This window comes from Larus michahellis, unplaced genomic scaffold, assembly GCF_964199755.1.
Source record: "Larus michahellis unplaced genomic scaffold, bLarMic1.1 SCAFFOLD_158, whole genome shotgun sequence".
NCBI lineage: Eukaryota > Metazoa > Chordata > Aves > Charadriiformes > Laridae > Larus > Larus michahellis.
In genome coordinates, this window is record NW_027436070.1 from 112772 (window position 1) to 124092 (window position 11321).

An 11321-nucleotide genomic window follows, 5' to 3' on the forward strand; every position below is an offset into this window, starting at 1 on the left:
GCGAAGCATTTTGCGGTAGGGCCGTGGCTCTGGCGACAGCTCCCACGCCCGAAGAGCCAGGAGGGAAAGCCGTGCCTCGTTGGAAAGCTCTTTGGCAGCCGCTCGCGTGGCCCCACAGCCCATGGGGCTGCGGGCTTTGTGGCGGCCGTCAGCCTCGGCGCCACCGGCACCCACGTGGCGCCGCCGCGCCAGCCTGCGAAGCATTTTCGGGTAGGGCCGCGGCTCTGGCGACAGCTCCCACGCCCGAAGAGCCAGGAGGGAAAGCTGTGCCTCGTTGGAAAGCTCCTTGGCAGCCGCTCGTGTGGCCCCACAGCCCGTGGGGCTGCGGGCTTTGCGGCGGCCGTCAGCCTCGGCGCCACCGGCGCCCACGTGGCGCCGCCGCGCCAGCCTGAGAAGCATTTTGGGGTAGGGCCACGGCTGTGGCGACAGCTCCCATGCCCGAAGAGCCAGGAGGGAAAGCCGTGCCTCGTTGGAAAGCTCTTTGGCAGCCGCTCGCGTGGCCCCACAGCCCGTGGGGCTGCGGGCTTTGCGGCGGCCGTCAGCCTCAGCGCCACCGGTGCCCACGTGGTGCTGCCGCGCCAGCCTGCGAAGCATTTTCCGGTAGCGCCGTGGCTCTGGCCACAGCTCCCACGCCCGAAGAGCCAGGAGGGAAAGCCGTGCCTCGTTGGAAAGCTCTTTGACAGCCGCTCGCGTGGCCCCACAGCCCGTGGGGCTGCGGGCTTTGCGGCGGCCGTCAGCCTCGGCGCCACCGGCGCCCACGTGGCGCTGCTGCGCCAGCCTGCGAAGCATTTTCGGGTAGGGCCACAGCTGTGGCGACAGCTCCCACACCCGAAGAGCCAGGAGGGAAAGCCGTGCCTCATTGGAAAGCTCTTTGGCAGCCACTCGCGTGGCCCCACAGCCCGTGGGGCTGCGGGCTTTGCGGCGGCCGTCAGCCTCGGCGCCACCGGCGCCCACGTGGCGCCGCCGCGCCAGCCTGCGAAGCATTTTCGGGTAGGGCCGCAGCTCTGGCGACAGCTCCCACGGCCGAAGAGCCAGGAGGGAAAGCCGTGCCTCGGTGGAAAGATCTTTGGCAGCTGCTCGCCTGGCCTCACAGCCCGTGGGGCTGCGGGCTTTGCGGCAGCCGTCAGCCTCAGCGCCACCGGCGCCCACGTGGCGCCGCCACGCCAGCCTGCAAAGCATTTTCGGGTAGGGCCGTGGCTCTGGCGACAGCTCCCATGGCCGAAGAGCCAGGAGGGAAAGCCGTGCCTCGTTGGGAAGCTCTTTGGCAGCCGCTCGCGTGGCCCCACAGCCCGTGGGGCTGCGGGCTTTGCGGCGGCCGTCAGCCTCGGCGCCACCGGCGCCCACGTGGCGCCGCCGCGCCAGCCTGCGAAGCATTTTCCGGTAGGGCCGCGGCTCTGGCGACAGCTCCCACGCCCGAAGAGCCAGGAGGGAAAGCCGTGCCTCGTTGGAAAGCTCTTTGGCAGCCGCTCGCGTGGCCCCACAGCCCGTGGGGCTGCGGGCTTTGCGGCGGCCGTCAGCCTCGGCGCCACCGGCGCCCACGTGGCGCCGCCGCGCCAGCCTGCGAAGCATTTTCCGGTAGGGCCTGTTGCGTGAAACGGGGCCAAGCGGTTTTGGCAGAAGATAAACCCCCTTGCGTTCTAACACTCCTCACCGAGGTGGGAGGCTAGGTGCGGCTAGGTTTAAATTCTGAGTGATGCCCAATTCAGCACTATCAGTCCAATCGCGTTTAATATGTATTAAACTACTACGATTTGGATACACTAATAGTGGACTGCACCTTCAGTCTAGTCGTACTCCTGAAGTAGCACGGCCTCTCTGTAGTTTTGGTCGCGTTCAGTGAGAAAGCGAAACGACTAGCTACTTAAACAGTGCAGTTTATTTAAACAACAGATATACAGGTTCTTTAGGATTGCCGGTGATAAATACACTGTCTGCAAAGCACGTGCAAATAAAGATATTGCTAAGTATACAAACGCGCGACAAAATTATAAACGATACAGCCTGGCTATAAATGTAGGGTAGAGATTCTCTAGAGAAATTTCTAAGTTCCCGAGAAAGCACTCGGTGTAATCGAAGTCTTACCCAAAGGCGTCCCTATGGGGGGGGAAGAGAGGCTCAGCCCGTCGACTGATCCCGGAAATCAGCGGTGGAATTCTTCGCGATGGTGTCTTCCCTGACATCCCCTCTCTCTTGGGCTATTTTTATATTATTTTTTTATCTTCAAAGTGGAGTTTGAGTGACTTTAGTCATACGTACTTTTATTATGATTAATGTATTCAAGGAGGAGTGTTCACACCTCGGGGGCGGATAGCCTCCGGGATGGAGGTGTGTTTTGGTACATTGTGGTGAGCAAAGTTCGCACAAAAGGACAGCATTTCATCAACATTAGACGAAATGTTGGCTCGGGTAGCGTGTAGGCCGCTTATCAGTTCCGTAGTACCATCTCGTCCCCATATCTGCTATTCGTCACAAGGGAAGGCCACGGAACAAGCGTGTTCCGTTCCATCCCTCGTGTAGTTTCGCAAACAACCTTGTACAGGGAATCACAGATGTTGCATTCTTCGTGTGCTAGCTGCGCCTGTATTCTACCTCAGAAGCCTCTTGATTTTATGACTTTCCTTAATGTGTGAACAATGCTGTACTTTTGTATTCTTGGCCAATTTAGTAATTATTCCACATAATCCACCCCGTGACTACAGTCACTCAAGCTCCACGATAATCAATACTGATGGGGAATATCACATGTCCTCTTATGGCGAGGGATATCAAGTGCAAATACTTCTTGTGGGGTGATTAAGCGAGTTAAGCGTTTCATCATAATCCAAAGTCTAACATGCAAAACAATTGTCAAAGCAAAGCACAATACAGTGAGTACTAGTAGAACAACAACAGGATGGAGCATCTTGTTAAAAAGTCCTGTAGCTGTTGGTGACCATCCAAAGAGGGTGTCCCACCATTCATGTCCACCGTCTCTCTTGACCCTTTCCAGTACATGGTGTATTTCTTCAACATCATGATGGACCGCAATCAGAGTTCTTTGTCCATTTTCTTGGGCCTCTTTCAACAATCGCTTCAATTCATCGTGTTGTAGCAACTTCTTCACTAGTGAGAGATTCATTCCGATAGGGGTAGGCAGCAAATCTCGAATCAATGTGTAATTAGATTGTAGCAATTGAAAAGACGTAACAGGAGCTGAATAACTGAAGTCACATCCAATGATGTTAGTAAAGTTACAAACACAAAGATTTGAGTTATTACTTATATCTACTGCTATGTCATCTACGAATACAAAAGTACAGGGAGACCTCATGCAAACACACCCTTTCCCAATATATACAAGCACAGTTTCTGGGGTTTCATCAGGTTGTATCTCAAAATGACAAACATTCTGGTTGGTGTCAAGACAAATGTCTTGTGCCTTGAGAGTATTACTCTCACAAATGAATCCTTGTTGATCTCGTGAAATGCATGCTTCAACATCAACAGTTTGCCATTTATTCTCGTTTTGTTGTGCCCACACTCTATGCTCTACCGGATGGAGTATAGCTCCATGGTGATTCAACCCCAGTGCGATGATTGGGTATATGGTGTATACTGAGGCATTGCGTATCGTTAAGACAAAAGCTGTGGCTTTGCTCTCAGTGGGATCATAGGTGAAATTAACCAGATACCACCAGGATTGAAATTTTCTCTCAAACTCAATTGCATTATCCCATATTACTTCTCGAATTTCGGTGGGCAAGGTGCCTTCTTCACCTTCCCTTATAATTGCGGCTGTCATAGATTGCATCCACAGTTGGGCTTGGATACAACTAAGGGCCAAGGAAACATTGTTTTGGGTTGTACCAAGTGCATTTGTGATCAGCTGATGGTCTTTTTCACCTGTTTCCTCCCACTGAGGCAATATATTCGATAAAAGCCATTGGTGATTTCCCAATGCTGATAGAGAGGACTGTAGAGGATGTTTTAATTTGTCTAGATCACTAGTAGTTGTGACTAGTTTGTTTGCAAGTATCTCAGCATCTATACTATTTAAGACTCCCAGTCCTGTTCCTAAGATACCAGTCACCTCTCTCTTCAGTCGTTGTGAGGTGTCAACAGTTCGCCGGCCTAACCATGCTGACCATCCTGCATAAGATGTACTCAGGAATGGTGAGCAGGTGGGTTTGATCGCAGAGATATTAATCTGCATTGACAATTCTACTCGTTTGAGGGAATATGTTGGGTTAAACAGTATTTGTTGTTGACCTGTGTGTTTAATGGCATAAGGGCCAATGTTAAAGGTGTAAGGAGTTAGACTAATGGAGGGCTGAGTAGCTACACCCTTGAAAGTTTGTGGGGGTGTAGGTTTTGGGTTCATTTCAACAGGTTCAGATGTATTTGAGTCAATCATAAATTCAAATAACAATTCCGTGCCCCTGTAGCCCCAAATACAATATACTATGATAGGTTTGATAAAGGTGAAGTTGTGCCAGCAATCTGAGTTTGGCTCTATAATTTTGTAACAATCAGTGTTATATTTGTCCGGTTTAGTAGAGTCTACATGGATGGTTTCAATTACAGTTGGTCTATGGTGAGCAGACCCATTGATTACTCGGCAGCTAATTTGTATTTTCTTTCCTGGGATGGCTTCAAGCTTAGCCATTTGGAGTGAGTCTTTCCAACTCCATTTATCTCTGGAATATACTTCACTTCCTTGTATAACCAGAGTGGAGAGATTTAAATCCCTCATGTTTTCTAGTGTCTCAGTGCTTGCAGTGTATCGTGACAGTGCATTATCCCAAAGCTCATCATCAAGGGGCAGATTCTTAAGTCCGCTCAATAAGGTGTCATTGTCGGGGCACCCCTAATTGTAGGGCTTTACGCCACAACTCATTCCGGTCCTTATCAGGCTTAAACCTTTCCTCCGATTTAGGGGTTTTAGTGTGAGTTCGGACTTGGCGAACCTTTCGGGGGTGTTCGGAGGATTTCTCACTAGTTAGGCTGGCCCAGCCCATTTGGCGCCCATATTGATCTATTTCCTGTACATATTCATTCCAGGTGGGCATGTAGTGACGACGGCCCCGCCTATGAGCACCCCGAGCCTCTCGTATACGATCTTGAGTACGAACAAGGAACGGTTTCAGGCAATCGGGAAGACCACGGATGAGAGGGGCTAATCGATCGGGGTCGATAGGGGCTGACATTGGGGATTTCCGAAATTCCTCTCTGTCATACATGGCTTGCAGACAAGCTGCTTTCCGTACAGCCGCAAACAGATCAGAGTAGCCTGTAGCTCTAATCTCTAACGGCTCCCCCCTCTCTCGCGGATCCATACCCCCTGCCCAATAGGCTGCTCGAGCAGTTAGGGAATAATTATGATCCCCAGGCATAGTGGTTAAAAACACTCCTGGTCCCCAAGAGTCTCCTGCTTCTTCCTCACTCAGCATAATTCTGTCCCCCCCTTCAGAAGAAACTCGCCACACGTACTCAACAGCTGACTCTTCTGGTCGCCTCGAATATTTCTCCCTTATTTTTGTTAACTCGGTTGGTGTCCATGGAACGGTACGCACAGTGGTGTGAATTTCATCATCGTCATCAACCGCAGTTTCAGTTTTAACCAGAGGACGTAAAGGAAAAAGTTGGGATTTCAAAGTAAAAGTCTTTTCCTCCTCATCTTCTTCGTCATCCTCACTATTAGACAAAAAATCTCCGGTCTGGGTTCCGGAATTTGGATAACACATTAACTTAGGAATCTGTTGGACCTGGGTCAAGGGCTGCATTTTATCTAAGAGCCCAGTCACCCTTTCCAATAACATTTTAAGTTGGAGATTTTCACTCCCAAGTTGAGCATTACGGTTTCCTAAACATTCATTCTCGCTCACAAGCTTATCAACTTGAGTTCTTAATTTTTCTCCTGTCTCCTTTTGCAAGGCTAATGATGACTTCAGCACCTCATTCTCCGATTTCAGGGTTGCATATTCTACAGCTGAAATCAGATTAGGAGCAGGGGTTTTTCTAGCTTCTTGTTGTGCACAAGATAAACAGGCGCCTAACACAGCACAAATCACACCCTTGCCTTTCCCCGCTCTGAGCTTCTGTGAAACCCGACACTCTTCATTACGTTCCACCACTTTCTCTTCATCCTTCCAAAATTTTTGGGCCCACTCCTTCCCAGCCTGGGAAGGGGCACAATCATATTTTTGCAGCAGTTTATCCATGGCAATCCCGCCGGACTACGCCAAATTCTGTTGCGTGAAACGGGGCCAAGCGGTTTTGGCAGAAGATAAACCCCCTTGCGTTCTAACACTCCTCACCGAGGTGGGAGGCTAGGTGCGGCTAGGTTTAAATTCTGAGTGATGCCCAATTCAGCACTATCAGTCCAATCGCGTTTAATATGTATTAAACTACTACGATTTGGATACACTAATAGTGGACTGCACCTTCAGTCTAGTCGTACTCCTGAAGTAGCACGGCCTCTCTGTAGTTTTGGTCGCGTTCAGTGAGAAAGCGAAACGACTAGCTACTTAAACAGTGCAGTTTATTTAAACAACAGATATACAGGTTCTTTAGGATTGCCGGTGATAAATACACTGTCTGCAAAGCACGTGCAAATAAAGATATTGCTAAGTATACAAACGCGCGACAAAATTATAAACGATACAGCCTGGCTATAAATGTAGGGTAGAGATTCTCTAGAGAAATTTCTAAGTTCCCGAGAAAGCACTCGGTGTAATCGAAGTCTTACCCAAAGGCGTCCCTATGGGGGGGGAAGAGAGGCTCAGCCCGTCGACTGATCCCGGAAATCAGCGGTGGAATTCTTCGCGATGGTGTCTTCCCTGACATCCCCTCTCTCTTGGGCTATTTTTATATTATTTTTTTATCTTCAAAGTGGAGTTTGAGTGACTTTAGTCATACGTACTTTTATTATGATTAATGTATTCAAGGAGGAGTGTTCACACCTCGGGGGCGGATAGCCTCCGGGATGGAGGTGTGTTTTGGTACATTGTGGTGAGCAAAGTTCGCACAAAAGGACAGCATTTCATCAACATTAGACGAAATGTTGGCTCGGGTAGCGTGTAGGCCGCTTATCAGTTCCGTAGTACCATCTCGTCCCCATATCTGCTATTCGTCACAAGGGAAGGCCACGGAACAAGCGTGTTCCGTTCCATCCCTCGTGTAGTTTCGCAAACAACCTTGTACAGGGAATCACAGATGTTGCATTCTTCGTGTGCTAGCTGCGCCTGTATTCTACCTCAGAAGCCTCTTGATTTTATGACTTTCCTTAATGTGTGAACAATGCTGTACTTTTGTATTCTTGGCCAATTTAGTAATTATTCCACATAATCCACCCCGTGACTACAGTCACTCAAGCTCCACGATAATCAATACTGATGGGGAATATCACATGTCCTCTTATGGCGAGGGATATCAAGTGCAAATACTTCTTGTGGGGTGATTAAGCGAGTTAAGCGTTTCATCATAATCCAAAGTCTAACATGCAAAACAATTGTCAAAGCAAAGCACAATACAGTGAGTACTAGTAGAACAACAACAGGATGGAGCATCTTGTTAAAAAGTCCTGTAGCTGTTGGTGACCATCCAAAGAGGGTGTCCCACCATTCATGTCCACCGTCTCTCTTGACCCTTTCCAGTACATGGTGTATTTCTTCAACATCATGATGGACCGCAATCAGAGTTCTTTGTCCATTTTCTTGGGCCTCTTTCAACAATCGCTTCAATTCATCGTGTTGTAGCAACTTCTTCACTAGTGAGAGATTCATTCCGATAGGGGTAGGCAGCAAATCTCGAATCAATGTGTAATTAGATTGTAGCAATTGAAAAGACGTAACAGGAGCTGAATAACTGAAGTCACATCCAATGATGTTAGTAAAGTTACAAACACAAAGATTTGAGTTATTACTTATATCTACTGCTATGTCATCTACGAATACAAAAGTACAGGGAGACCTCATGCAAACACACCCTTTCCCAATATATACAAGCACAGTTTCTGGGGTTTCATCAGGTTGTATCTCAAAATGACAAACATTCTGGTTGGTGTCAAGACAAATGTCTTGTGCCTTGAGAGTATTACTCTCACAAATGAATCCTTGTTGATCTCGTGAAATGCATGCTTCAACATCAACAGTTTGCCATTTATTCTCGTTTTGTTGTGCCCACACTCTATGCTCTACCGGATGGAGTATAGCTCCATGGTGATTCAACCCCAGTGCGATGATTGGGTATATGGTGTATACTGAGGCATTGCGTATCGTTAAGACAAAAGCTGTGGCTTTGCTCTCAGTGGGATCATAGGTGAAATTAACCAGATACCACCAGGATTGAAATTTTCTCTCAAACTCAATTGCATTATCCCATATTACTTCTCGAATTTCGGTGGGCAAGGTGCCTTCTTCACCTTCCCTTATAATTGCGGCTGTCATAGATTGCATCCACAGTTGGGCTTGGATACAACTAAGGGCCAAGGAAACATTGTTTTGGGTTGTACCAAGTGCATTTGTGATCAGCTGATGGTCTTTTTCACCTGTTTCCTCCCACTGAGGCAATATATTCGATAAAAGCCATTGGTGATTTCCCAATGCTGATAGAGAGGACTGTAGAGGATGTTTTAATTTGTCTAGATCACTAGTAGTTGTGACTAGTTTGTTTGCAAGTATCTCAGCATCTATACTATTTAAGACTCCCAGTCCTGTTCCTAAGATACCAGTCACCTCTCTCTTCAGTCGTTGTGAGGTGTCAACAGTTCGCCGGCCTAACCATGCTGACCATCCTGCATAAGATGTACTCAGGAATGGTGAGCAGGTGGGTTTGATCGCAGAGATATTAATCTGCATTGACAATTCTACTCGTTTGAGGGAATATGTTGGGTTAAACAGTATTTGTTGTTGACCTGTGTGTTTAATGGCATAAGGGCCAATGTTAAAGGTGTAAGGAGTTAGACTAATGGAGGGCTGAGTAGCTACACCCTTGAAAGTTTGTGGGGGTGTAGGTTTTGGGTTCATTTCAACAGGTTCAGATGTATTTGAGTCAATCATAAATTCAAATAACAATTCCGTGCCCCTGTAGCCCCAAATACAATATACTATGATAGGTTTGATAAAGGTGAAGTTGTGCCAGCAATCTGAGTTTGGCTCTATAATTTTGTAACAATCAGTGTTATATTTGTCCGGTTTAGTAGAGTCTACATGGATGGTTTCAATTACAGTTGGTCTATGGTGAGCAGACCCATTGATTACTCGGCAGCTAATTTGTATTTTCTTTCCTGGGATGGCTTCAAGCTTAGCCATTTGGAGTGAGTCTTTCCAACTCCATTTATCTCTGGAATATACTTCACTTCCTTGTATAACCAGAGTGGAGAGATTTAAATCCCTCATGTTTTCTAGTGTCTCAGTGCTTGCAGTGTATCGTGACAGTGCATTATCCCAAAGCTCATCATCAAGGGGCAGATTCTTAAGTCCGCTCAATAAGGTGTCATTGTCGGGGCACCCCTAATTGTAGGGCTTTACGCCACAACTCATTCCGGTCCTTATCAGGCTTAAACCTTTCCTCCGATTTAGGGGTTTTAGTGTGAGTTCGGACTTGGCGAACCTTTCGGGGGTGTTCGGAGGATTTCTCACTAGTTAGGCTGGCCCAGCCCATTTGGCGCCCATATTGATCTATTTCCTGTACATATTCATTCCAGGTGGGCATGTAGTGACGACGGCCCCGCCTATGAGCACCCCGAGCCTCTCGTATACGATCTTGAGTACGAACAAGGAACGGTTTCAGGCAATCGGGAAGACCACAGATGAGAGGGGCTAATCGATCGGGGTCGATAGGGGCTGACATTGGGGATTTCCGAAATTCCTCTCTGTCATACATGGCTTGCAGACAAGCTGCTTTCCGTACAGCCGCAAACAGATCAGAGTAGCCTGTAGCTCTAATCTCTAACGGCTCCCCCCTCTCTCGCGGATCCATACCCCCTGCCCAATAGGCTGCTCGAGCAGTTAGGGAATAATTATGATCCCCAGGCATAGTGGTTAAAAACACTCCTGGTCCCCAAGAGTCTCCTGCTTCTTCCTCACTCAGCATAATTCTGTCCCCCCCTTCAGAAGAAACTCGCCACACGTACTCAACAGCTGACTCTTCTGGTCGCCTCGAATATTTCTCCCTTATTTTTGTTAACTCGGTTGGTGTCCATGGAACGGTACGCACAGTGGTGTGAATTTCATCATCGTCATCAACCGCAGTTTCAGTTTTAACCAGAGGACGTAAAGGAAAAAGTTGGGATTTCAAAGTAAAAGTCTTTTCCTCCTCATCTTCTTCGTCATCCTCACTATTAGACAAAAAATCTCCGGTCTGGGTTCCGGAATTTGGATAACACATTAACTTAGGAATCTGTTGGACCTGGGTCAAGGGCTGCATTTTATCTAAGAGCCCAGTCACCCTTTCCAATAACATTTTAAGTTGGAGATTTTCACTCCCAAGTTGAGCATTACGGTTTCCTAAACATTCATTCTCGCTCACAAGCTTATCAACTTGAGTTCTTAATTTTTCTCCTGTCTCCTTTTGCAAGGCTAATGATGACTTCAGCACCTCATTCTCCGATTTCAGGGTTGCATATTCTACAGCTGAAATCAGATTAGGAGCAGGGGTTTTTCTAGCTTCTTGTTGTGCACAAGATAAACAGGCGCCTAACACAGCACAAATCACACCCTTGCCTTTCCCCGCTCTGAGCTTCTGTGAAACCCGACACTCTTCATTACGTTCCACCACTTTCTCTTCATCCTTCCAAAATTTTTGGGCCCACTCCTTCCCAGCCTGGGAAGGGGCACAATCATATTTTTGCAGCAGTTTATCCATGGCAATCCCGCCGGACTACGCCAAATTCTGTTGCGTGAAACGGGGCCAAGCGGTTTTGGCAGAAGATAAACCCCCTTGCGTTCTAACACTCCTCACCGAGGTGGGAGGCTAGGTGCGGCTAGGTTTAAATTCTGAGTGATGCCCAATTCAGCACTATCAGTCCAATCGCGTTTAATATGTATTAAACTACTACGATTTGGATACACTAATAGTGGACTGCACCTTCAGTCTAGTCGTACTCCTGAAGTAGCACGGCCTCTCTGTAGTTTTGGTCGCGTTCAGTGAGAAAGCGAAACGACTAGCTACTTAAACAGTGCAGTTTATTTAAACAACAGATATACAGGTTCTTTAGGATTGCCGGTGATAAATACACTGTCTGCAAAGCACGTGCAAATAAAGATATTGCTAAGTATACAAACGCGCGACAAAATTATAAACGATACAGCCTGGCTATAAATGTAGGGTAGAGATTCTCT